Below are 26264 nucleotides of genomic sequence, written 5' to 3'. Positions count from 1 at the left end.
ATAAGGACAACTCAGAATATGCCAGAGGTGTGGACTCGAGTCACATGACTTGGACTCAAGTCAGACTCGAGTCACAAATATGATGACTTGCAGCTCGACTTTGACTTGAACACCAATGACTTGTGACTTGACTTGGACTTGAGCCTTATTACTCGACCTGACTTGATACCCTCCCCAAGCTCAAATTTAAAAAAAATTATGCTATTAAAAAAGGTGTGCAGCACATCAACTCTTCATTTAACAGATTACAGTTTGAATTGGACAGCAGCCAATCAAATTGTGCCAGCTGACAAAAAGTTGTGCGTGGCAGTGCAGAGGAACGTCGGCGGGTGAATTCAGATGGAGCCCTTGGAAAGATGATACCCAAAAGTATTATTTTCGGATATAAAGGTGAGGGGGGGGGGGTCTTTCTCATGGGTACCCATGTATTTCCATGGAAATGTAACATTTATTTGGAAAGTAATAAATATATAGATATTTTTAAAAGCATTCATGATTTGGGTAAATGTAATATACTAACTATTACTCTTGTTAAAAATATGAAATGGTATTACATTTGATGAAGAGCACATTATGACTTGTTTAGGACTCGAAACTCAAAGTTTAGGACTTGAGACTTGACTTGATACTTGACGGTTTTGACATGAGACTTGCCTCAGACTTGCCTGTCTTGACTTGGGACTTGACTTGGGACTTGAATGCTAAGACCTGAGACTTAATTGTAAGTTGTAAAACAATGACTTGGTCCCACCTCTGGAATATGCTATCTGTTCTTCTGAAATAAGCTACATTTTCTTCATATCATGGTTCTGTAGACCTGCCTAAAATAAATATTGTGATGGTGTAGGCTGTATTAAATAGATTTTTTTATACTTAAAAAATATGTAGGTGTTCCAAAGGTCTTCATCAGTGGCTTGTAAGCTGTGTTTAAGCCAGGAGAAGCCGTTTTTTGTAATACATTTTTTATGGTTGGTCCTACAGTTCAATGGTAATGTCCCTTCTCTGTGAAGTAAGTTTATTTAAAGCTATGTGATTTAACTTTAAGTTAACTTACTTCACAGTAAAAAAAAAAAAATACAAAATGCAGTAAATATTCTAACCAACATATATTCAATATCTTTAACAGATCAAAAACTCAATCCAAAACGACTTGAAATCCTCAGCATGGTAAAGATGGGATATTTCCCAAATAAATTGTTTAATCTTTTTATGTAGCTCCAACATTTACATGAGATAAATGTGAAGACTTTGGGGATTTTGCCCTGAGGATGTTTAAAGGGGCAACTACAGAATTATTTACATGAGCCAACTGATAACTGAGAAATAGATTAACCAATGGAAGTTTAAAGATACAATGTTGTAATAATTAAAACAACAAAAACCAAACCAAACCCAGTTCACTAACTATTGCCTTTTTGAGTGAACTTTGGAGATGGGGGCCTTGTGTAAATCCTTCGTCCAAAGCTTGTTGAATGCATGCACTGAAACAATCAGAAAATAAAACAACAATAAGCTATTTCTGAAAACAATTTATATTTTAGAATCTTAAAGGTAGACATTTAGCTATGCCTAATATGGCAATTCATATTATTTTTCCAAAATTAATTATTGTTACTCTAAAGGATGCTGGGTTAAAAATAACCCAATTTGGGTAATTTCGACAACCCAGCACTGGGTCAATATTGGACAAACACAGCATTTGGTTAATTCAAACCAGCGGGTTTGTGTTGTGCTTCTAACCCAGCGCCTTGGGTTGAGCGCTTGACCTAATTGCTAGGTAAATTATGCTATATTGCTGGGTTAAAACAACCCAGTGTGTTGGGTTGTGACATAAACCCAGCACATTGGGTTGGGGGATTGACACCAGCAGCTAGATCATTTATGAAATCCTTCAGTCATTTTCAGTGTCATGCTAATTCTAATTTTGCTTGCATATTTTTTTCCTTCCCTACCATCATACCCCCTTTCGTACACACACACACAATCAAGATACAATGTTGAATTTCAAATAATTAATTAATATTTTGCATGCATTTCAGAACATACGTCAAGTCAGAGAATCTACAAGAATATATACTTTTTTTTAAATAGCACCTTGAAACAAAGTCCTATTGTCAAATATGTATTATTTCACAACATTTCATAAGATTGGATTTATTATTAGAATTAATTTATATTATTTCATGATCAAACAGTCCAAACAGACTAAAGCCTCAGTTAAACTTGATGTGCACACTCAGATTCCAAGTTCCAACAAACCATGTGTTCATGTGACACTGTCTTAGCTGGTATTAAAACTGATCTGTCTATCACACAGTGCCAGAGCTAATCAATAGATATTCACATTCACTGACACACTTCAGCTATCTTAGGTGACAGAACACACACACCATGCTGTTTTGCCATACAATAATGGTCTACATTTGGGTCGAGTTAAAACATTTTTTCACAGATCAAGTGTAAAATATTACATTTGAAGGTCACTCTACTAAGGACATGGACTAATGACTCATTACCTAATAACTGTATTTTATTCATGAAGCACTTTTCACAATCCCCAAAATGTATAAATTGTGATAGAATGAAAGAGTACCAGAACGCGCTTCAGTAGGTGAACTAAAGGCAAATGAGCCACATACTATACTGTAGGAAAAGAGCAGGAACAAATGCATGAAAAAAACGAACTAAAAGTCAATTTAACAGAGCTATAAATAGTGCCTTAAGCATAATAGGATTTGGAATGAGATGGATGGCTCATCCATCCATTGGTCTATTAATTTACAGGAAAACATCAGCCAGAGGGCTTTGCTTCCTCCTGTCACTTCTCACACTCCATACAAGACCAGATACTTATCCACTATTGTTCAGTGGAAAAAAGGCAGGCTCGCAACCAGTGGCGGATTTAGGTATCGGCAACATGGGCAGCTGCCCAGGGCGGCATCTTGGCGGGGGCTGCACTGGGCGCCGGCACAAAAAAAATCTTAATGGTGACATTTGCGCGATCGGTTTTCTATCGCTCATTTGCAGGTCACGTCAATGATATCATGTCACCGTGTGGGACTGTTGGTCAATTAACCGTGTCGGAGTGGGCGCCCTGTTTCTAGTTTGTGAGCTAGACAGGCTACTGCCTGGGAAGGTCTCCCACTCAGAAGTACGAGATGGGGAGGGGGGCGGGGGTAGGTTGACCTCAGGTCTCCCCACTGGAAGCCAGGGGTAGGGGGAGAGGGGGAATCTATCAAATGGCGCACCTCTAACTTTGTACTGCACTAATGCAATTAGTAAAATCAGTCACACTACGAAATGCTACGAAATAAACCACAATTCATTCATAATACCATGAATATATAGTTTCACAGACATATGTGACCCGATTCAGGAAACTAGGCATATGTCGCAAGTCACGACTTTACAGGAGAGCTGTTTGAAAGTAATACATATTTTCTTATCAAAATGCGGTTTTTGCAGAAATGCCTTCTCAAACATATGAACTTTCATGTTCCTTAATTGAAATTCATTCCAGGTGACTAACTAATGAAGCTGGTTGAGAGAATGCCAAGAGTGTGCAAAGCTGTCATCAAGGCAAAGGGCAGCTATTTGAAGAATCTCAAATATAAAATATATTTTGATTTGTCACTTTTTTTGGTTGCTACATGATTCCATATGTGTTATTTCATAGTTTTGATGTGTTCACTAATATACTACACTGTAGAAAATAGTTAATAAAATGATAAACCTATGAATTAGGTTTTGACCGGTTGGGTGTGTGTGTGTGTGTGTGATATATACATATATACACTGCTCAAAAAATAAAGGGAACACTTAAACAACACAATGTAACTCCAAGTCAATCACACTTCTGTGAAATCAAACTGTCCACTTAGGAAGCAACACTGATTGACAATAAATTTCACATGCTGTTGTGCAAATGGAATAGACAAAAGGTGGAAATTATAGGCAATTAGCAAGACACCCCCAATAAAGGAGTGGTTCTGCAGGTGGTGACAACAGACCACTTCTCAGGCTTCCTGGCTGAAGTTTTGGTCACTTTTGAATGCTGGCGGTGCTTTCACTCTAGTGGTAGCATGAGACGGAGTCTACAACCCACACAAGTGGCTCAGGTAGTGCAGCTCATCCAGGATGGCACATCAATGCGAGCTGTGGCAAGAAGGTTTGCTGTGTCTGTCAGCGTAGTGTCCAGAGCATGGAGGCGCTACCAGGAGACAGGCCAGTACATCAGGAGACGTGGAGGAGGCCGTAGGAGGGCAACAACCCAGCAGCAGGACCGCTACCTCCGCCTTTGTGCAAGGAGGAGCACTGCCAGAGCACTGCAAATTTGTGGCCTGCTTGAGGTCATTTTGCAGGGCTCTGGCAGTGCTCCTCCTTTGAATACATGTATTGTGTAACATGAAGTCCTATGAGTGTCATCTGATGAAGATCATCAAAGGTTAGTGATTAATTGTATCTCTATTTCTGCTTTTTGTTATGGCTTTCTTTTTCTGTGACTTGGCTCATACCTAACATAATCGTGCTTTCGTCGTAAAACCTTTTTGAAATCAGACTTTGGCTGGATTTACAACAAGTGTAGCTTTAAAATGGTGTAAAATACTTGTATGTTTAAGGAATTTAAATTATGGAATTTCTGTTGTTTTGAATTTGGCGCCCTGCAGTTTCACTGGCTGTTGACGAGGTGGGACGCTACCGTCCCACATACCCTAGAGAAGTTAACAAGCATCCATGTTTTTGTCATTCCACTAGGAACCTGTTTTCAGCTTATTACGTCTCCAGTCAAATACCGGCGCAGAGTGTGTGTGTTTATCCTGTGTTCCCATTTAATTAGCTAGTGTATCAATAACAAAACCAATTTGTGTAGTACTGAATCATAAGTAAGGCATGTGTTTTTGCAGATGCAAGGGGGTTACAACTGTGCAGAATTGTAAGGCTCGCCACTGGTAGAGACAAGAAGCAGGTACAGGGAGTGAACATTTAATATCAACGGACACGGAACAGTACAGGATAGCGTCTGGACATATACACATTATGACATTAATGCTGACACAGGGAACAAATTGGGGAGCAGACAGAAATAGGGAAGGCAATAAACAAAATGAAGGAGTCCAGGTGAGTCCAATGCGCGCTGCTGCGCGTAATGATGGTGACTGGTGTGCGTAATGAAGGGTGTGATGGGTAAAGACTTTTAGAGTTTAATTCAGGAGATGGTAACTCTTTAAAGAACCGCTCTCGTGATGCCCCAGATCCCAATGAGTTAATTTAATCAGGTAACAATTAAACATAGTTAGATAATTAGATAGATAACAGTCTTCAGATTAATGTTAAAGTCTAGTCACAGGCTTAACACTCTATGCAGTCCTCTTCATGGATGTTCAACTTTACAGGGTGATTGAAATTTAAATGCAATGTTCCCGGTTTAGAGGAGACTGCATTCACAGTTAAACTGCATATGTTGGCTCAATCGTAAATAGCCTTGACATTTAGATTTTGAAATCTTTAACACTTCAGCTTTACAGACTGAATTGTGCCCTAAGCAAAGGGTTTATTCAACTCTGAAGAGTATGTACTGTATAGACACCGGAACAGTGTTAAATTCAACCCTCTTAGAGTTGATTCAACTCTGGAAAATGTGCTGTGTAAGAGTCCAGGGTGTGAATCAAGCTAGATCAAATGTGTTTATGTACTCTCCTCTCTCCTTCTCTATACCCAGCATTCCTCCACAGAGACAGGGTGACAGGGTGACCCTCTGGCAGTCAATTTAAACGGGTCTGAGGGTTGGGCCGAACTGGGCTGCACCTGGCCATATGGCACAGTTGGAAAGTGATGGAGGGTAAGAGCTCACCTGGCATTGGAATGAAGAGGGAGGGAGGGAGTTTCACCTGGCAGAAGGCGAGAGATAATATGAGAGAGAGAGAGGAACAGAGAGATGGATGGAGAGCGGGATGGAGGGTGAGAGCTCACCTGGCTGATGGCTGGATATAGAGAAAACAAGGGAGGAAGTAAAACTGAAAAAGGGATGGAGGTTGAGAGCACTCCTGGCCGAGAGAAGCGCGGGCGGAGGAGGAGGGGGGGGGGGGTGCTCACCTGGAAGAGGCCTAGATATAATGGGAGATAGGGAGAGAGGGGGTCTCTGGGCTTGGGTCTTGGGTCCCGGTGGGACATGGGTCCGTCGGACACAGAGATCCAAGCAGCCTCTCCTCTCCTGTCAGAACTGAACTGGGTCCAGACCCCCAGGGCTAAGGAACTGGGCCGCCCTGCCTGCTCCATCGTTAGGAGAGAGAGAGAGCAACATGCCCTGTTCTATTTATAATACCCCTTTATTCTGGATATAAATGCTCCCACAACACACACATACAGGTGCAGGTGCAGGTGCGTACACGTGCAGGAAGATACAAATGCTTTTACTTGGTAAAGATCTCCAACTAAGTAGCAACTCAAATATGTAGTTTTATTTGAGTAGCAACTCAAATATGTAGTTTTATTTGAGTTGCTTAGTTGGAGATCTTTACCAAGCAGATAGCAGGTTTGCATGTTCAAATCCCTCTCATCCTGCTAACCTAAGAGGTCCCAACCATTCAGGGGAGTCATCCACCCCAAAAATCATTGGGGGCACAAAGTACGTGAGGATGGCTGGGTTGGATATTTTTTTTTTCAGAAACACCTGAACCACGTTTTTCCTGCAATCTAGAGCCATACTCATTATGCTTAATTCTATGTAAAAATGTATGTTTTTTTCTCTGCACATCTAAGAATACCCCTTGAATCATTTGTATCCTCCGGTGATTCTTTTTTAAATAAACAAAATTTGCTTCTCAGCATCTCTGCTAAAATCTGTGTAAAAATTGAAAGGAATGTGAGTCTTATTCAGTACATTTAGTAATTGCTTGCTTTTCTAAAGTCTACCAATCTTGCCAGCAGGCATGCCAGCTAAAATAGTTAGACATTGTAGCTACTCTAACTATATCAATAGCCTGAAATGGCTTCTTGGTAGTTAGATAGGAGGTTAGATAGGATTTTGGGAGATTGGGAACCTATCTGAGCTAAAGCCAACTTCATAAAATTAGTAGGTGGCTAGTATTACAGAGAAACAACTAAAATATATATACATGTTTTAATTTTTTTTTAAAGGAGACATCTAAAGGGGGCACTATGGACATGATGTCTCTTCAACCATACATAATCCAGTGACACACCAAGGTAGTGATACAGACTGGAGAGGTTGGACAGGGAGGTAGGATAGGAAGGGTAAGAACAGACAATCCTTTTGACATTATGGGAGAGAGAGAGGGAGAAAACAAGAGAGAAATAATGAGAGAGAGAAAGAAAACGAGAGGGGGAAAAAGCGAGAGAGAGAGAGACAGAGACCAAGGTAACCCAATCATCCTTGTCCCCACCGCCAGGGGAAATCTTTTTAACTACAAGGTTAATTAAGCACTAAAATTAGATCAAGAAGCTTTCTTTTCCAGCTCATTAACCAATTACAACCAATTTTCTCTCTTCATATAGATCAACATTCAGATTGGACAGCCTGTAATTGTCAATGTGAATCAGAAATCTTATTTTTTACATACACACACACACACACACACACACACACACACACACACACAAAGTATTGTACAGCTAACCTTGGGAGGACACACAATTCAGTCCCAATCACAGTCCTATTTTCCCTAACCCCTAACCCTAACCCTAGATACAAACCCTAACCTTTAATGTAATTCTAACCCTAACACTAATTCTAACCTTAAAACCTGATTGGGATAAGGGGCAGCATTTTCACGTTCGGATGAAAAGCGTGCCCAGAGTAAACTTCCTGCTACTCAGGCCCAGAAGCTAATATATGCTTCTTATTAGTAGATTTGGATATAAAACACTCTGAAGTTTCTAAAACTGTTTGAATGATATGTGTGAGTATAACAGAACTCATATGGCAGGCAAAAACCTGAGAAAAATCCAACCAGAAAGTGGGAATTCTGAGGTTTGTAGTTTTTCAACTCATTGCCTTACTAATATACAGTGTCTATGGGGTCATATTGCACTTATAAGGCTTCCACTAGATGTCAACAGTCTTTAGAACCTTGTTTGAGGCTTCTACTGTGAAGGGGGAGTGAATGAGAGCTGTGTCAACCAGATGTCTAGCAGAATGCGCCTCGTGAGATTCCTGGGGTCAAGTAAAATGAAGGCAGTTATATACAATAACTGTCACGTTCTGACCTTAGTTCCTTTGTTATGTCTCTATTTTTGGTTTGGTCAGGGCGTGAGTTGGGATGGGCATTCTATGTTTTTGTTGTATGTTTTATATTTCTATGTGTTTGGCGAGTGTGGTTCTCAATCAGAGGCAGCTGTCTATTGTTGTCTCTTATTGAGAACCATACTTAGGTAGCCTCCTCCCACCTGTGTTTTGTGGGTTGTTGTTTCCTGTTGTGTGTCTGCACCAGCCAGAACTGTTTCGGTCGTTATTCTTTGTCATTTTTGTTATTTCAGTGTTCATTTAATAAATATGGACACGTACAACGCTGCACCTTGGTCCTCTCCTTCCAACAGCCGTTACAGAACAACCCACCACCAACGGACCAAGCAGCGTGGAAACAAGGAGGAATGGACATCGGAGGACATTCTGGACGGGAAGGGATCCTACACATGGGAGGAGATCCTGGCTGGAAGGGATCGCCTCCCATGGGAACAGGTGGAGGCAGCCAGGAGAGCGGAGGCAGCAGGAGAAGGGACCCAGCGGTACGAGGGAACACGGCTGGCAAGGAAGCCCGAGAGGCAGCCCCAAACAATTTTCTGGAGAGGAGGCACACGGGGAGATTGGTGGAGTCAGGTAGGAGACCTGAGCCAACTCCTCGTGCTTACCGGGTGGAATGTCGCACTGGTCAGGCACCGTGTTATGCGGTGGAGTGCACGGTGTCTCCAGTACATGTTCATAGCCCGATGCGCTACATCGCAGCTCCTCGCGTCGGCCAGGCTAGAGTGGGCATCGAGCCAGGAGGGATTGTGCCAGCCCTGCTATCCAGACCTACAGTACATCTCTACGGCCCAGGATATCCTGCGCTGGCTCTGCGCACTGTGTCTCCAGTGCGTCTGCACAGCCCAGTGCGTCCTGTGCCTGCGCCCCGCACGTGCAGGGTCAAAGTCACCATCCAGCCAGGACGGGTTATGCAGGCTCGTTGCTCGAGACCTCCAGTGCGCCTCCACGGCCCAGTGCATCTGGTGCCTCGGCCAAGGACAAGGCCTCCTGCATGTCTCCCCAGCCTGGTGAGTCCTTGTGCCTTCTCCCAGAGCCAGGCCTCCTGTGTGTCTATCCACTACAGTGATGATCCATGGCACAAAGCCTCCAGTGATGATCCATGGCACAAAGCCTCCAGTGAGGAGGCACGAGGCCTTCAGAGTCTCCCTCCTGTCCGGAGCAGCCAGAGTCTCCCCCCTGTCCGGAGCAGCCAGAGTCCCCCCCTGTCCGGAGCTGCCAGAGTCTCCCCCTGTCCGGAGCTGCCAGAGTCTCCCCCCTGTCCGGAGCTGCCAGAGTCTCCCCCCTGTCCGGAGCTGCCAGAGTCTCCCCCCTGTCCGGAGCTGCCAGATTCTCCCCCCTGTCCGGAGCTGCCAGAGTCTCCCCCCTGTCCGAGCTGCCAGAGTCTCCCCCTGTCCGGAGCTGCCAGAGTCCCCCCTGTCCGGAGCTGCCAGAGTCGCCCCCTGTCCGGAGCTGCCAGAGTCGCCCCCTGTCCGGAGCTGCCAGAGTCGCCCCCCTGTCCGGAGCTGCCAGATTCGCCCCCCTGTCCGGAGCTGCCAGAGTCGCCCCCCTGTCCGGAGCTGCCAGAGTCGCCCCCCTGTCCGGAGCTGCCAGAGTCGCCCTCCAGTCCGGAGCTGCCAGAGTCGCCCTCCTGTCCGGGGCCCGCTGCGAGGGTCCCCAGTCCGGGGTCGGTGGGAGGGTCCCCGCTCTAGAGGTCTACGTCCAGCACTAGAGCCACCACCGCGGTGAAATGCCCACCCAGACCCTCCCCTATAGGTTCAGGTTATGTGGCCGGAGTCCACACCTTAGGTAGCCTCATCCCACCTGTGTTTTGTGGGTTGTTGTTTCCTGTTGTGTGTCTGCACCAGCCAGAACTGTTTTGGTCGTTAATCATGAAGATCATCATCTGATTTCTGTTGACTCCACAACATGGCGGGTAGCTGTATGGCTTGTTTTTGTGTCTGAGCTCCGTACTCAGATTATTGCATGGTGTGCTTTTTTCGTAAAGCTTTTTTAAAATCGGACACAGCGGTTGCATTAAGGAGAAGTATATCTTAAATTCTGTGCATAACACTTGTATCTTTTATCAAAGTTTATGTTGAGTATTTCTGTAAATTGATGTGGCTCTCTGAAAATTCACTGGATGTTTTCGAGGCACAACATTACTGACCATAACGCGCCAATGTAACCTGAGATTTTTGGATATAAATATGAACTTTATTGAACAAAACATAAATGTATTGTGTAACATGAAGTCCTATGAGTGCCATCTGATGAAGATCATTAAAGGTTAGTGACTAATTTTATCTCTATTTCTGCTTTTTGTGACTCCTCACTTTGGCTGGAAAATGGCTGTATGTTTTTTGTGACTAGGCTCTGACCTAACATAATCATATGGTGTGCTTTCGCTGTGAAGCCTTTTTTGAAATTGGACACGATGGGTAGATTAACAAGACGTTAAGATTTAATTTGGTGTATTGCACTTGTGAATGTATGAAAGTTAAATATTTCAAAAAAATACTTTTGAATTTTGCGCTCTGCCTTTTCAGCGGAACCCCTAGCCGTAAGAAGCTAACCCTAAATCCCCTAGAAATAGCATTTGATCTCATGTGGACTTAAAAAATGTCCCTAGTTGGTCAAAACACACACAGACAGACAGACAGACAGACACAGACAGATTGGTTATCTGCCTTATATGAATGCAGTGATTGTAAGTCCCTCTGGATAAGAGTGCCTGTTACAGTGCCTGGCAAAAGTATTCACCCTCCTTGGTGTTTTTCCCGATTTTGTTGCATTACAACTTGTAATTTAAATAATTTTTTAATTTTATTTCATGTAATTGACATACACAAAAAAGTCTAGATTGGTAAAGTGAAATGAGAAAAATGACTAGTTTAAAAAAATAAAAAAAATAATGTAAAAACGGAAAATTGGTGCATGCATAGGTATTCACGCCCTTTGCTATGAAGCCACTAAATAGATCTGTTGCAACCAATTACCTTCAGAAGTCATATTATTAGTTGAATAAAGTCCACGTGTGTGCAATCTAAGTGTCACATGATCTGTTACATGTTCTCAGTATATATATACACCAGTTCTGAAAGGCCCCAGATTCTGCAACACCACTAAGCAAGCTCCACCATGAAGACCAAGGAGCTATCCAAACAGGTCAGGGACAGAGTTCTGGAGAAGGATAGATCAGGGTTGGGTTATAAAAAAAGATTTGAAACGTTGAACATCCCACGGAGCACTATTAAAAAATGGAAAGAATATGGCACCACAACAAACCTGCCAAGAGAGGGTCGCCCACCAAAACTCATGGACCAGGCAAGGAGGGCATTAATCAGAGAGGCAACAAAGAGACCAAAGATAACCCTGAAGGAGCTGCAAAGCTCCCCAGCAGAGATTGGAGTATCTGTCCATAGGACCACTTTAAGCTGTACACTCCACAGAGTTGGGTTTTATGGAAGAGTAGCCAGAAAAAAGCCATTGCTTCAAGAAAAAAATAGGCAAACACGTTTGGTATTCGCCGAAAGGCATGTTGGAGACTCCCCAAACATATGGAAGAATGTAATCTGGTCAAAATGTAGCTTTTTTGCAATATAGGGAAATGCTATGTCTGGCGTAAACCCAACACCTCACAACACCCCGAGAATACCATCCCTGCCGATTAAAAACATGTTTGTTTTTAATGTTTTTAATCGGCAGGGACTGGGAAACTGGTCAGAATTGAAAGAATGATGTATTGTGCTAAATACAGGGAAATTATTGAGGGAAACCTGTTTCAGTCTTCCAGAGATTTGAGACTGGGATGGAGGTTCACCTTCCAGTAGGACAATGACCCTAAGCATACTGCTAAAGCAACACTTGAGTGGTTTAAGGGAAAACATTTAAATGTCTTGGAATGGCCTAGTCAAATCGCAGACCTTAATCCAATTGACAATCTGTCGTATGACTTAAAAATTGCTGTACACCAGCGAAACCCATCCAACGTGAAGGAGCTGGAGCAGGTGTGCCTTGAAGAATGGGCAAAAATCCCAGTAGCAAAACTGCACATTTTAGAGTGGCCTTTTTTTGCCCCCAGGACAAGGTGCACCTGTATAATGTTCGTGGTGTTTAATCAGCTACTAAATATGCCACATCTGTCAGGTGGATGGATTATCTTGGCAAATGAGAAATGATCACTAACAGGGATGTAAACAAATTTCTGCACAACACTGAAAGAATCTTTATGTGCACCCTCCATTTGGCAAATCTGACCATAATTCCATCCTCCTGATTCCTGCTTACAAGGAAAATCTAAAGCAGGAAGTACCAGTGACTCGCTCAATACAGAAGTGGTCAGATGACGCAGATGCTACGCTGCAGGACTATTTTGATAGCACAGACTGGAATATGTTCCGCGATTCATCCAACGGCATTGAGGAGTATACCACTGAAAATGACAAAAAAAAAAAAATCCTGGATGGATTGTCCTCTGGGTTTCGCCTGCCAAATCAGTTCTGTTATTACACCCAGCCATTATTTTAACAGTTTTAGAAACTTTACAGTGTTTTCTATCCAATAGTACCATGCATATGCATATCCTAGCTTCTGGGCCAGAGTAACAGGCAGTTTATTTTGGGAACCTCAGTCATCCAAACATCAGAATACTGCCCCCTAGCCTTAAAAAGTTAAGATTGAATCCTACTATATTGGCTCTGATGCTCGTCGGATGTGGCAGGGCTTAAACTATTACGGACCACAAAGGGAAACCCAGACGCGAGCTGCCCAGTGACGTGAGCCTAACAGACAAGCTAAATGCATCTTATGCTCGCTTCGAGGCAAGCAACACTGAAGCATGCAGAAGAGCATCAGCTGTTCTGGATAACTGTGTGATAACCGTCTCGGTAGCTGATGTGAGTGAGACCTTTAAACAGGTCAACTTTCACAAAAAGGCGGGGATTACCAGGACATTTACTTAAAGCATGCGTTGACCAACTGGCAAGTGTCTTCACTAACATTTTCAACCTCTCCCTGACTGAGTCTGTAATACCTACATGTTTCAAGTAGAACGTATAGTCCCGGTGTCCAAGGAAGCGAAGGTAACCTGCCTAAATGATTACCGCCCCATAGCACTCAGTGGTCATGAAGTGCTTTGAAAGGCTGGTCATGGCACACATCAACAGCATCCTTTCCGGATAGCCAAGACCCACTCCAATTCACATACCGCAGATCCACAGATGACACAATCTCAATCGCACTCCACACTGCCCTTTCCCACCTGGACAAATGGAACACCTATGCGAGAATGCTGTTCATTGACTACAGGGGCGGGGGTGGACGTCAGCTTCCGAACCCAAAAGTCAGTGAACCATGTCCAAATGGCATAACAAATGTCCAAATGGCTTTTATACTGACCAAATGATATATATCACTATGTTAAGCCCTGAATCAACCTAGGTCTATTTGTCATGTCTAATCATAGGAAGTCATAGGAAGTAAGAATTTGGTGCAATTTGGTGCTGTCGTTTTTTAAAAGATTTTCATTAAAATCTCCAAAATGACCATAGCGCCCTCTATTGGATGGGCCCGGGTGGGGGGGGGGGTGCTCCCTACCCGGCCATGGACCCCTTGCACCCCCCTAAAGGCATTAAAACCATTTTATATATGTGCTCCTGGTAACCCTTTCAGATTACCAGGTGCACGGCTGTCCATTTGCAATGTCTTACAATGGGCGTTTACCATGACAAATTGGACATGCTCTAATATACTTCAGAAATGCCCAATTGACTGGCCCGTTGACCTCGGGATGGTCGAGCAGTGATAGTTGTCCGTCTCCATCGCTCGTTGGTGTTGATTTCAGCATACGAGCATAGCATGGCCTGTAACGTGAACGGGCAAAAGTGGTGAAGGAGGAGCGCCATTCTTAAATCGAACAGTAATCTCTGCTGCTCGGTCATGTTGATAAATTATAAATCATTCAGAAACATACAAGGTAGGTTCCAGTCTTTGCGCTAAGTTAGTTAGCATTGGCTCAGAAATCAAATCAAATCAAAAATAAATATTTATAAAGCCCAGCTTACATTAGCTGATATCTCAGAGTGCTGTACAGAAACCCAGCCTAAAACCCCAAACAGCAAGCAATGCAGGTGCAGAAGTACAGTGGTGGAGGAGCTTGTTTTATTTATTTTTATTTAACCTTTATTTAACTAGGCAAGTCAGTAAAGAACATATTCTTTTTTACAATGATGGCCTACCAGAAAGCAAAGGCCTCCTGCAGGGACTGAGGATTAAAAATGAAAAATGGGACAAAACACACATCACGACAAGAGAGACACCACAACACTACATCAAGAGAGACCTAAGACAACATAGCATAGCAGCAACACATGAAAACACGGCTTAGTATCAACTTCATACCTTCAAACTGGACGCTGAGACATACAATGTTCATCTGACTCTGGGGAAGTAGATTGAGGGTTGCATTGCCAAAATCCCAATCGATCCCTTTAACCTTTACTGACAAAACAACAGAACACATGAACAGGCATGACATTCTCATGGACGGACAAAAATAACTATCTGAAAGCCTCTCCACCAATAAGCCAAGCCTCCAATATTCCAATAGACTGTCCCTGCTACAATATTATTACTGTTACTCTTACACAGAGCACCTAGCAAAAAGCTAAGCTAAGTTGAAGATACTGTAGTTAGCTAGCGACCTGAGGCAATACCTAAAAAGTATCATCATAAACAAAGATCATTACCGTCACAATAAACTTTTCTGAATTGAAACGGGAGGCTAAATCCATGTAATATCATTGGCTTAACAGCCAATGTTGTATTAATCGACATTGCTATTAAAATTGTACTTATTTAGGAATGGGTAATAAAGCCATCGCAACAAATACAATGATGAAATACATTCGAAGTGCCCATGTGCCATATAAAAGGTTCCTTTGCTACATTGAAACGTCAAAGGTTCCTCCAAGAACCCCTAATCTAACCAAGGCTGGAAATATGAACCCATTGACTTCACCCCTTATTCTAAGTGTACACAGGCAAACTAATTCTGAATTTTTTTCAACTATTGTCCAATATATGGGCAAAAGATCAGAATTGGGCTTCCAGTGTGAGTTTAGATGTAGGTAGGGTTAACACGATCACACACGTGATTAATTATTATTGTGGGTGGGTATTATGCGGCTTTTGATTAACTAGGACAAATAGAAAATCTAAACAGTGCCCTTGAGAACAAACATTGACAGAAACTGTTGTATCAAAGGAAACTCATAAATAATTACCAACATTAAACAAAGGGCTGCGACTTCAAATGTTTACCGTTCAAAATTAGATCAAATAGAAAACAGATTCATTAAGTCGCCCTGCCACATACTTTGAATTTGAGGGGGGGGCGTAAACAGAATATCACACACACACACACACACACACACACACACACACACACACACACACACATACACACACACTCCCGTAGAAATGTTTTTCCCTAAAGGGTTATTTCTGGAGGGATAGGGTTCTACTATCCCCATTGAGACCGTGTCTCTGTGCCTCGACCTAGGTTGGGCAAAACTAAACATGGCGGTGTTCTCCTTAGCAATCTCACTAGGATAGGGACCTCCTCCATTCCTGTCATTATTGAAAGAGATCGTGATACCTCACATCTCAAAATAGGGCTACTTAATGTTAGATCCCTCACTTCAAAGGCAGTYATAGTCAATGAACTAATCACTGATCATAATCTTGATGTGATTGGCCTGACTGAAACATGGCTTAAGYCTGATGAATTTACTGTGTTAAATGAGGCCTCACCTCCTGGTTACACTAGTGACCATATCCCCYGTGCATCCCGCAAAGGCGGAGGTGTTGCTAACATTTACGATAGCAAATTTCAATTTACCCAAAGAAATATGACGTTTTCGTCTTTTGAGCTTCTAGTCATGAAATCTATGCAGCCTACTCAATCACTTTTTATAGCTACTGTTTACAGGCCTCCTGGGCCATATACAGCGTTCCTCACTGAGTTCCCTGAATTCCTATCGGACCTTGTAGTCATAGCAGATCATATTCTAATTTTTGGTGATTTTAATATTCACATGGAAAAGTACACAGACCCACTCCAAAAGGCTTTCGGAGCCATTATCGACGGTTTTGTCCAACATGTCTCTGGACCTACTCACTGCCACAGTCATACTCTGGACCTAGTTTTGTCCCATGGAATAAATGTTGTAGATCTTAATGTTTTTCCTCATAATCCTGGACTATCGGACCACCATTTTATTACGTTTGMAATCGYRACAAATAATCTGCTCAGACYCCAACCAAGGAGCATCWAAAGTCRTGCTATAAATTCTCWGACAWCAMAAARATTCCTTGATGCCTTTCCAGACTCCTTCTGCCTACCCAAGGACGTCAGAGGACAAAAATCAGTTAACCACCTAACTGAGGAACTCAATTTAACCTTGCGCAATACCCTAGATGCATAAGAAATTAGCTCCCTGGTATACAGAAAAAACCCGAGCTCTGAAGTAAGCTTCCAGAAAATTGGAACTGAAATGGCACCACACCAAACTGGAAGTCTTCCGACTAGCTTGGAAAGACAGTACCGTGCAGTATCGAAGAGCCTTCACTGCTGCTCGATCATCCTATTTTTCCAACTTAATTGAGGAAAATAAGAACAATCCAAAATGTATTTTTGATACTGTCGCAAAGCTAACTAAAAAGCAGCATTCCCCAAGTGAGGATGGCTTTCACTTCAGCAGTAATAAATTCATGAACTTCTTTGAGGAAAAGATCATGATCWTTAGAAAGCAAATTACGGACTCCTCTTTAAATCTGCATATTCCTCCAAAGCTCAGCTGTCCTGAGTCTGCAAAACTCTGCCAGGACCTAGGATCAAGAGAGACACTCAAGTGTTTTAGTACTATATCTCTTGACACAATGATGAAAATAATCATGGCCTCTAAACCTGCAAGGTCTATACTGGACCCTATTCCAACTAAACTACTGAAAGAGCTGCTTCCTGTGCTTGGCCCTCCTATGTTGAACATAATAAACGGCTCTCTATCCACCGGATGTGTACCAAACTCATTAAAAGTGGCAGTAATAAAGCCTCTCTTGAAAAAGCCAAACCTTGACCCAGAAAATATAAAAAACTATCGGCCTATATCGAATCTTCCATTCCTCTCAAACATTTTTGAAAAAGCTGTTGCGCAGCAACTCACTGCCTTCCTGAAGGCAACCAATGTATACGAAACGCTTCAGTCTGGTTTTAGACCCCATCATAGCACTGAGACTGCACTTGTGAAGGTGGTAAATGACCTTTTAATGGCGTCAGACCGAGGCTCTGCATCTGTCCTCGTGCTCCTAGACCTTAGTGCTGCCTTTGATATCATCGATCACCACATTCTTTTGGAGAGATTGGAAACCCAAATGTGTCTACACGGACAAGTTCTGGCCTGGTTTAGATCTTATCTGTCGGAAAGATATCAGTTTGTCTCTGTGAATGGTTTGTCCTCTGACAAATCAACTGTACATTTCGGTGTTCCTCAAGTTTCCGTTTTAGGACCACTATTGTTTTCACTATATATCTTACCTCTTGGGGATGTCATTCGAAAACATAATGTTAACTTTCACTGCTATGCAGATGACACACAGCTATACATTTCAATGAAACATTGTGAAGCTCCAGAATTTCCCTCGCTAGAAGCCTGTGTTTCAGACATAAGGAAGTGGATGGCTGAAAACGTTCTACGTTTAAACTCGGACAAAACAGAGATGCTTGTTCTAGGTCCCAAGAAACAAAGAGATCTTCTGTTGAATCTGACAATTAATCTTGATGGTTGTAAAGTCATCTCAAATAAAACTGTGAAGGACCTCGGCGTTACACTGGACCCTGATCTCTCTTTTGACGAACATATCAAGACTGTTTCAAGGACAGCTTTTTTCCATCTACGTAAAATTGCAAAAATCAAACTTTCTGTCCAAAAATGATGCAGAAAAATTCAGCCATGCTTTGTTACTTCTAGGTTAGACTACTGCAATGCTCTACTTTCCGGCTACCCGGATAAAGCACTAAATAAACTTCAGTTAGTACTAAATACGGCTGCTAGAATCCTGACTAGAACCCCAAAATTTGGTGATATTACTCCAGTGCTAGCCTCCCTACACTGGCTTCCTGTTAAGGCAAAGGCTGATTTCAAGGTTTTACTGCTAGCCTACAAAGCATTACATGGGCTTGCTCCTACCTATCTTTCCGATTTGGTCCTGCCGTACATACCTACACGTACGCTACGGTCACAAGACGCAGGCCTCCTAATTGTCCCTAGAATTTCTAAGCAAACAGCTGGAGGCAGGGCTTTCTCCTATAGATCTCCATTTTTATGGAATGGTCTGCCTACCCATGTGAGAGACGCAGACTCGGTCTCAACTTTTAACCTCTCTGGGGCAGGTGGAAAACGTCCCACCGTCCAATAGCCAGGGAAAATACAGCGCGGCATATTCAAATAACATGATATAAAAATCTAACTTTCATTAAATCACACATGTAAGATACCAAATTAAAGCTACACTCGTTGTGAATCCAGCCAACATGTCAGATTTCAAAAAGGCTTTTTGGCAAAAGCATAAGATGCTATTATCTGATGACAGCACAATGTCAACAAAGAGAGAGTAGCATATTTCAACACTGCAAGCACGACACAAAACGCAGAAATAAAATATAAATCATGCCTTACCTTTGACAAAATTATTTTATTGGCACTCCAATATGTCCCATAAACATCACAAATGGTCCTTTTGTTCGATTAATTCCGTCGATATTTATCCAAAATGTCAATTTATTTGGACCGTTTCATCCAGAAAAACACAGCTTCCAACTATCGCCACTTCTCTAGAAAATATATCAAAAGTTACATGTAAACTTTACCAAAACATTTCAAACTAATTTTGTAATACAATGTTAGGTATTTTAAACGTTAATAATCGATCAATTTGAAGTTGAAATTTGGATCTGTGTCCAATACAAAAGAAAACAAACTGACGCAACTTTTTTCGTAACGTGGCTCTCTCAAAAAATGTACTTCATGTGACCCTCATTTACGATAGCCCTACTTCTTCAGTACACAAAGGAATAACCTCAACCAATTTCCAAGGACTGGTGACATCCAGTGGAAGCGGTAGGAACTGCAAGCAAGTCAATTAGAAATCTGGGGTCTCTAAAAGATTTCATTGAAAAAACAGTGACATCAAAAAAATACAAATTCTGAATGGTTTGTCCTCAGGGTTTTGCCTGCTACATAAGTTCTGTTATTCTCACAGATATGATTCAAACAGTTTTAGAAACTTCAGAGTGTTTTTCCAAATCTACTAATAATATGCATATCTTATATTCTGGGGATGAGTAGCAGGCAGTTGAATTTTTGCATGCTATTTTTCCGAAAGTGAAAATGCTGGCCCCTGCCCAAAAGAAGTTAAGTCTTTACTGAAGACTCATCTCTTCAGTGGGTCATATGATTGAGTGTAGTCTGGCCCAGGAGTGTGAAGGTGAACGGAAAGGCTCTGCAGCAATGAACCGCCCTTGCTGTCTCTGCCTGGCCGGTTTCCCTCTCTCCGCTGGGATTCTCTGCCTCTAACCCTATTACAGGAGTTACTGGCTTACTGGTGCTCTTTCATGCCGTCCCTAGGAGGGGAGCATCACTTGAGTGGGTTGAGTCACTGACGTGATCTTCCTGTCTGGGTTGGCGCCCCCCCTTGGGTTGTGCCGTGGCGGAGATCTTTGTGGGCTATACTCGGCCTTGTCTCAGGATGGTAAGTTGGTGGTTGAAGTTATCCCTCTAGTGGTGTGGGGGCTGTGCTTTGGCAAAGTGGGTGGGGTTATATCCGTCCTGTTTGGCCCTGTCCGGCGGTATCATCGGATGGGGCCACAGTGTCTCCTGACCCCTCCTGTCTCAGCCTCCAGTATTTATGCTGCATTAGTTTATGTGTCGGGGGGCTAGGGTCAGTTTGTTATATCTGGAGTACTTCTCCTGTCTTATGCGGTGTCCTGTGTGAATTTAAGTATGCTCTTTCTAATTCTCTCTTTCTCTCTTTCTTTCTCTCTCTCGGAGGACCTGAGCCCTAGGACCATGCCTCAGCACTACCTGGCATGATGACTCCTTGCTGTCCCCAGTCCACCTGGCCGTGCTGCTGCTCCAGTTTCAACTGTTCTGCGGCTATGGAACCCTGACCTGTTCACCGGACGTGCTACCTGTCCCAGACCTGCTGTTTTAAACTCTCTAGAGACCGCAGGAGCGGTAGAGATACTCTTAATGATCGGCTATGAAAAGCCAACTGACATTTACTCCTGAGGTGCTGACTTGCTGCACCCTCGACAACTACTGTGATTATTATTATTTGACCATGCTGGTCATTTATGAACATAGATGCTTGGCCATGTTCTGTTATAATCTCCACCCGGCACAGCCAGAAGAGGACTGGCCACCCCTCATAGCCTAGTTCCTCTCTAGGTTTCTTCCTAGGTTTTGGCTTTTCTAGGGAGTTTTTCCTAGCCACCGTGCTTCTACACCTGCATTGCTTGCTGTTTGGGGTTTTAGGCTGGGTTTCTGTACAGCACTTTGAGATATCAGCTGATGTAAGAAGGGCTATATAAATAAATTTGATTTGATACTAAGAAGAACCAAGGTTCTTTGTAAGGCAAAGGTTTTAACCCAGAACTTTTAACATCGTAAGAATCGTTTTTGGAAGTAAGGGTTTATCAATTACTCTTTGGGAGGCAAGAAGGATTATTTGAAAGGCAATAACCTCTAAAGCGTTGGTCCCATGTTTAATGAGCTGAAATAAAATATCCCAGAAATGTTCCAAAGCAAAATCAAATCAAACTTTGTTTGTCACATGCACCGAATACAACAAGTGTAGACCTTACGTGAAATTATTTCTTACAACCCTTAACAACCAGTGCAGTTCAAGAAGAGTTAAGAAAATATTTACCAAATAAACTAGAGTAAAAAATTATAAAAAGTAACACAATACATAACAATAACAAGGCTATATACAGCGGGTACCGGTACTGAGTCAGCGTGCAGGGGTACAGGTTAGTCGAGGTAATTTGTACATGTAGGTAGGTGTGAAGTGACTATGCATAGATAACAAACAGTGAGTAGCAGCAGTGTACAAAACAATTTTTCACCCCACTTGGCATTTTTCCTATTTTGTTGCCTTACAACCTGGAATTAAAATATAGTTTTGGGGGAGGTTTGTATCAATTGATTTACACAACATGCCTACCACTTTGAAGATGCGAAAAATGTTTTATTGTGAGACAAACAAGAAATAAGACCAAAAAAAATGAAAACTTGTGTTTGCATAACTTTGTAGATCCACCTATTGCAGCAATTACAGCTGCAAGTCTCTTGGGGTATATCTCTATAAGCTTGGCACATCTAACCACTGGGATTTTTGCCCAATCTTCAAGGCAAAACTGCTCCAGTTCCTTCAAGTTGGATGGGTTCTGCTGGTGTACAGCAATCTTTAAGTCATCCGACAGATTCTCAATTGGATTGAGGTCTGAGCTTTGACTAGGTCATTCCAATATATTTCAATGTTTTCCTTTACACCACTCGAGTGTTGCTTTAGCAGTATGCTTAGGGTCATTGTCCTGCTGGAAGGTGAACCTCCGTCCCAGTCTCAAATCTCTGGAAGACTGAAAAAGGTTTCCCTCAATAATTTCCCTGTATTTAGCACCATCCATCATTCCTTCATTTCTAAACAGTTTCCCAGTCCCTGCCGATGAAAAACATCCCCACAGGATGATGTTGCCACCACCATGCTTCACTGTGAGGAATGTATTCTCGGGGTGATGCGAGGTGTTGGGTTTGCGCCAGACATAGCGTTTCCTTGATGGCAAAAAAGCAACATTTTTGTCTCATCTGACCAGAGTACCTTCTTCCATATGTTTGGGGAGTCTCCCACATGCCTTTTTTCCTTATTAAGAAATGGCTTTTCTTCTGTAAAGCCCAGCTCTGTGGAGTGTACGGCTTAAAGAGGTCCTATGGACAGATATTCCAATCTCCGCTGTGGTGCTTTGCAGCTCCTTCAGGGTTATCTTTGGTCTCTTTGTTGCCTCTTTGATTAATGCCCTCCTTGCCTGGTCCGTGAGTTTTGGTGGGCGGCCCTCTCTTGGCAGGTTTGTTTTGGTGCCATATTCCTTCTATTTTTTATTAACGGTTTTAATGGTGCTCCGTGGGATGTTCAAAGTTTCTGATATTTTTTTATAACCCAACCCTGATCTGTACTTCTCCACAACTTTGTCCCTGACCTGTTTGGAGAGCTCCTTGGTCTTCATGGTGCCGCTTGCTTGTTGGTGGTGCCCCTTGCTTAGTGGTGTTGCAGACTCTGGGGCCTTTCAGAACAGGTGTAAATATATCATGTGACACTTAGATCATGTCACACTTAGATTGCACACAGGTGGACTTTCTTTAACAAATTATTTGACTTCTGAAGGTAATTGGTTTCACCAGATCTTATTTAGGGGCTTCATAGCGAAGGAGGTGAATATATATGCACCCACCAATTTTCCGTTTTTTATTTTATATATTTTTTTTAAAGAAGTACTTTTTTTCACTTCTCCAATTTAGACTATTGTGTGTATGTCCATTACATGAAATCCAAATAAAAATGTATTTAAATTACAGGCTGTAATGAAATGTCACGTTCTGACCATAGTTCTTGTGTGTTTTGCTTGTTTTAATGTTGGTCAGGACGTGAGCTGGGTGGGCATTCTATGTTGTGTGTCTAGTTTGTCTGTTTCTATGTTTGGCCTAATATGGTTCTCAATCAGAGGCAGGTGTTTTGTGTTGTCTCTGATTGGGAATCATATATAGGTGGCTTGTTTTGTGTTGGGGTTTGTGGGTGGTTGTTTCCTGTCTCTGTGTTTTCGCTGCACCAGCTAGGACTGTATCGGTTTGCCACATTTTGTTATTTTGTAAGTGTTCACTGTTTAATCGTCATTATTAAATATGTTTAGCACAAGCTACGCTGCGTCTTGGTCCGATCCCTGCTACACCTCCTCTTCAGACGAAGAGGAGGAAGGCTGCCGTTACATGAAACAAAATAGGAAAAACGCCAAGGGGGATGAATACTTTTGCAAGGCACTGTACATGTAGCAGTGAAGGCTCCTCAGAGGAGGAAGGGGAGGACCATTCTCATCAGGTAAATTTCGTAAAAATAAAAATAGTTAAATATTAATAAAGTTAACCTTTTTAGATAAAACTATACTAAATACATTCATATGTCACCAAATAATTGATTAACTTCTCTAGGATAGGGGGTAGCATTCGGAATTTTGGATGAAAAGCGTGCCCAAATTAAACTGCCTGCTACTCATGCCCAGAAGCTAAGATATGCATATTATTAGTATATTTGGATACTCTGAAGTTTCTAAAACAGTTTGAATCATGTCTGTGACTATAACAGAACTTATTTGTCAGGCGAAACCCCGAGGACAAACCATTCAGATCTTTTTTTGAGGTCACTCTCTTTCAATGGGTTTCATTGGGAATCCAGATTTCTAAGGGAACTTCTTGCAGTTCCTATCGCATTCACTGGATGTCAACAGTGTTTAGAAATTGGTTGAGGTTTTTCCTTTGAGAAATGAAGAAGTAACACTGTTCAGAATGAGGGTAGAGGGAAGTGTACTCTTTGTTAGAGGCGCGTGACCTAAAAGCTAGATACACTTTGTTTTCCTCCGGTATTGAACACAGTATATCCCGTCTTCAATTTTATCGATTATTTACGTTAAGAAATACCTAAAGTGGTATTACAAAAGTAGTTTGAAATGTTTGGACAAAGCTTGCAGGTAACTTTTGTAGTCATGTTGCGCGGAACTGGTGTTTTTCTGGATCAAACGCGCCAAATAAATGGACATTTTGGATATATATCGACAGAATTAATTGAACAAAAGGACCATTTGTGATGTTTATGGGACATATTGGAGTGACAACAGAAGAACCTCGTCAAAGGTAAGGCATGAATTATATCTTTATTTCTGCGTTTTGTGTCGCGCCTGGAGGGTTGAAATATGATGGTCTGTGTTTGTTTGCTTGGTTGCTATCCTCAGATAATAGCATCAGATAATAGTTACATTTTTATAGTAATTTATTTGAATTTGGCGCTCTGCATTGTCACTGGATGTTGGCCAGTTGGGACGCTAATTAAACTTTCATGAAATCACACATTCAATATACCAAATTAAAGCTACACTTGTTGTGAATCCAGCCAACGTGTCAGATTTCAAAAAAGCTTTACGGCGAAAGCAAACGCCTATACCGTTGGTCTCCCATCCTCCTCAATTGTTCAAGTCACCAGCCTCCACTGACATATAGGAAGAGTTATTAAAGTGACTATGCATAGATAATAACAGAGAGTAGCAGCAGCATAGGGGCGGGGGGGGGAATTGCAAATAGTCTGAGTAGCCATTTGATTAGATGTTCAGGAGTCATATGGCTTGGGGGTAGAAGCTGTTTAGAAGCTTCTTGGACCTAGACTTGGCGCTCCCGTACCGAACATCTGATGCCGAACATCTAATACTGAAAGCATAAGCTACATCTAACTAGCACTGCAGTGCATAAAATGTGGTGAGTTGTTGACTCAAAGAGAGAGAGAGAGAGACAAGAGTTGAACAAAAATGAAGGAGAAGCAAGAGAGAGAGACAGCTATATATTGTTTTTAATTTTCTTATTACTTTCACATACTTAGCTAGAGAATGCAGCTAGCTAGTTTGGCCTACTCAATCATCTGGCTCAAACAGAGAGGGATGCCATGTTTGCTAGCTGGCTGTGGCTATCCAAAACTGGAACATTTCCAAGTCAAGGTAAGCTTTTGGTTTTATTAATTTATTGCCACCGGGGTCCGCCAGTGTAACTGCTAAACTTCTTGCTAACTGTACAGTGTACAGCACGATTGTAACAGGTTTACTAACGTGTTAGTTCTAGTAGCTATGTTGACCAATAAGGTGACAACAATATCGGCTGTGTGTAGCGGTTAGCGGTTGTGATATGTAATATGAAAGTTTGGCTTGGAAAGTTTTTCCTCCTGGTCAAAGACAGGAGATGTGTTGTACACTGAAGTCCACAAGCGAAGGGAAAAGGAGGAGTGTGTATATGCGAGAAGGAATTAACAAGCAAAGTGGCAATGCTGTTTGAATCTGGCTGCTATGAAAGTGAACTGTTTGCGTGTGATCGGTGGTGTATTCATTCATTCAAGTCTCTCATGGTTGCCGCTTGTTATAGACCCCCTTCAGCCCCCAGCTGTGCCCTGGACACCATATGTGAATTGATCGACCCCATCTATCTTCAGAGTTCGTACTGTTAGGTGACCTAAACTGGGACATGCTTAACACCCCGGCCGTCCTACAATCTAAGCTGGATGCCCTCAATTTCACACAAATTATCAAGGAACCTACAAGGTACAACCCTAAATCCGTAACCATGGGCACCCTCTTAGATATCATCCTGACCAACTTGCCCTCTAAATACACCTCTGCTGTTTTCAACCAGGATCTCAGCCAACAACAAAGAGACGAGAATTCGTTTAGTGATAGCACTAAATTGATGTATTTGGGTTACCTGGCCTGAAGAATTGGGCCAACAGGAGACTGTTTTGTGGATTGACTTGCGAGAGTATCACCATCCATAGTACATGGGTTAGGAAACCAAGAGCGACTCTATAGTTCTGGTCTCTTCTGCATTAGTCTCCAGTATTGTTATTGTGAATGGCGCGAGATATTGGTTTGTATGGAGAGCAGCATTTCAACGCAGGATAAGCACTCTTGAAGAGGCAATCGAGCTGATGCAATTCCCTTACTGACGTCCGGGATGAGCGTATATCCTTATCAGATACCCGGGCCAGGTCGACTATGAGAAAGGCCTGCCAAGAAGTGATTTTAGGAGAGTGTTTGTATAGTGATGAGGGTGGTCGGTTGACCGCGGACCCATTATGCACACAGGCGAATGAAGGCCATGTGATC

Source organism: Salvelinus sp. IW2-2015, linkage group LG24 (genome assembly GCF_002910315.2).
Source record: "Salvelinus sp. IW2-2015 linkage group LG24, ASM291031v2, whole genome shotgun sequence".
NCBI lineage: Eukaryota > Metazoa > Chordata > Actinopteri > Salmoniformes > Salmonidae > Salvelinus > Salvelinus sp. IW2-2015.
This window is presented reverse-complemented; position numbering follows the sequence as displayed.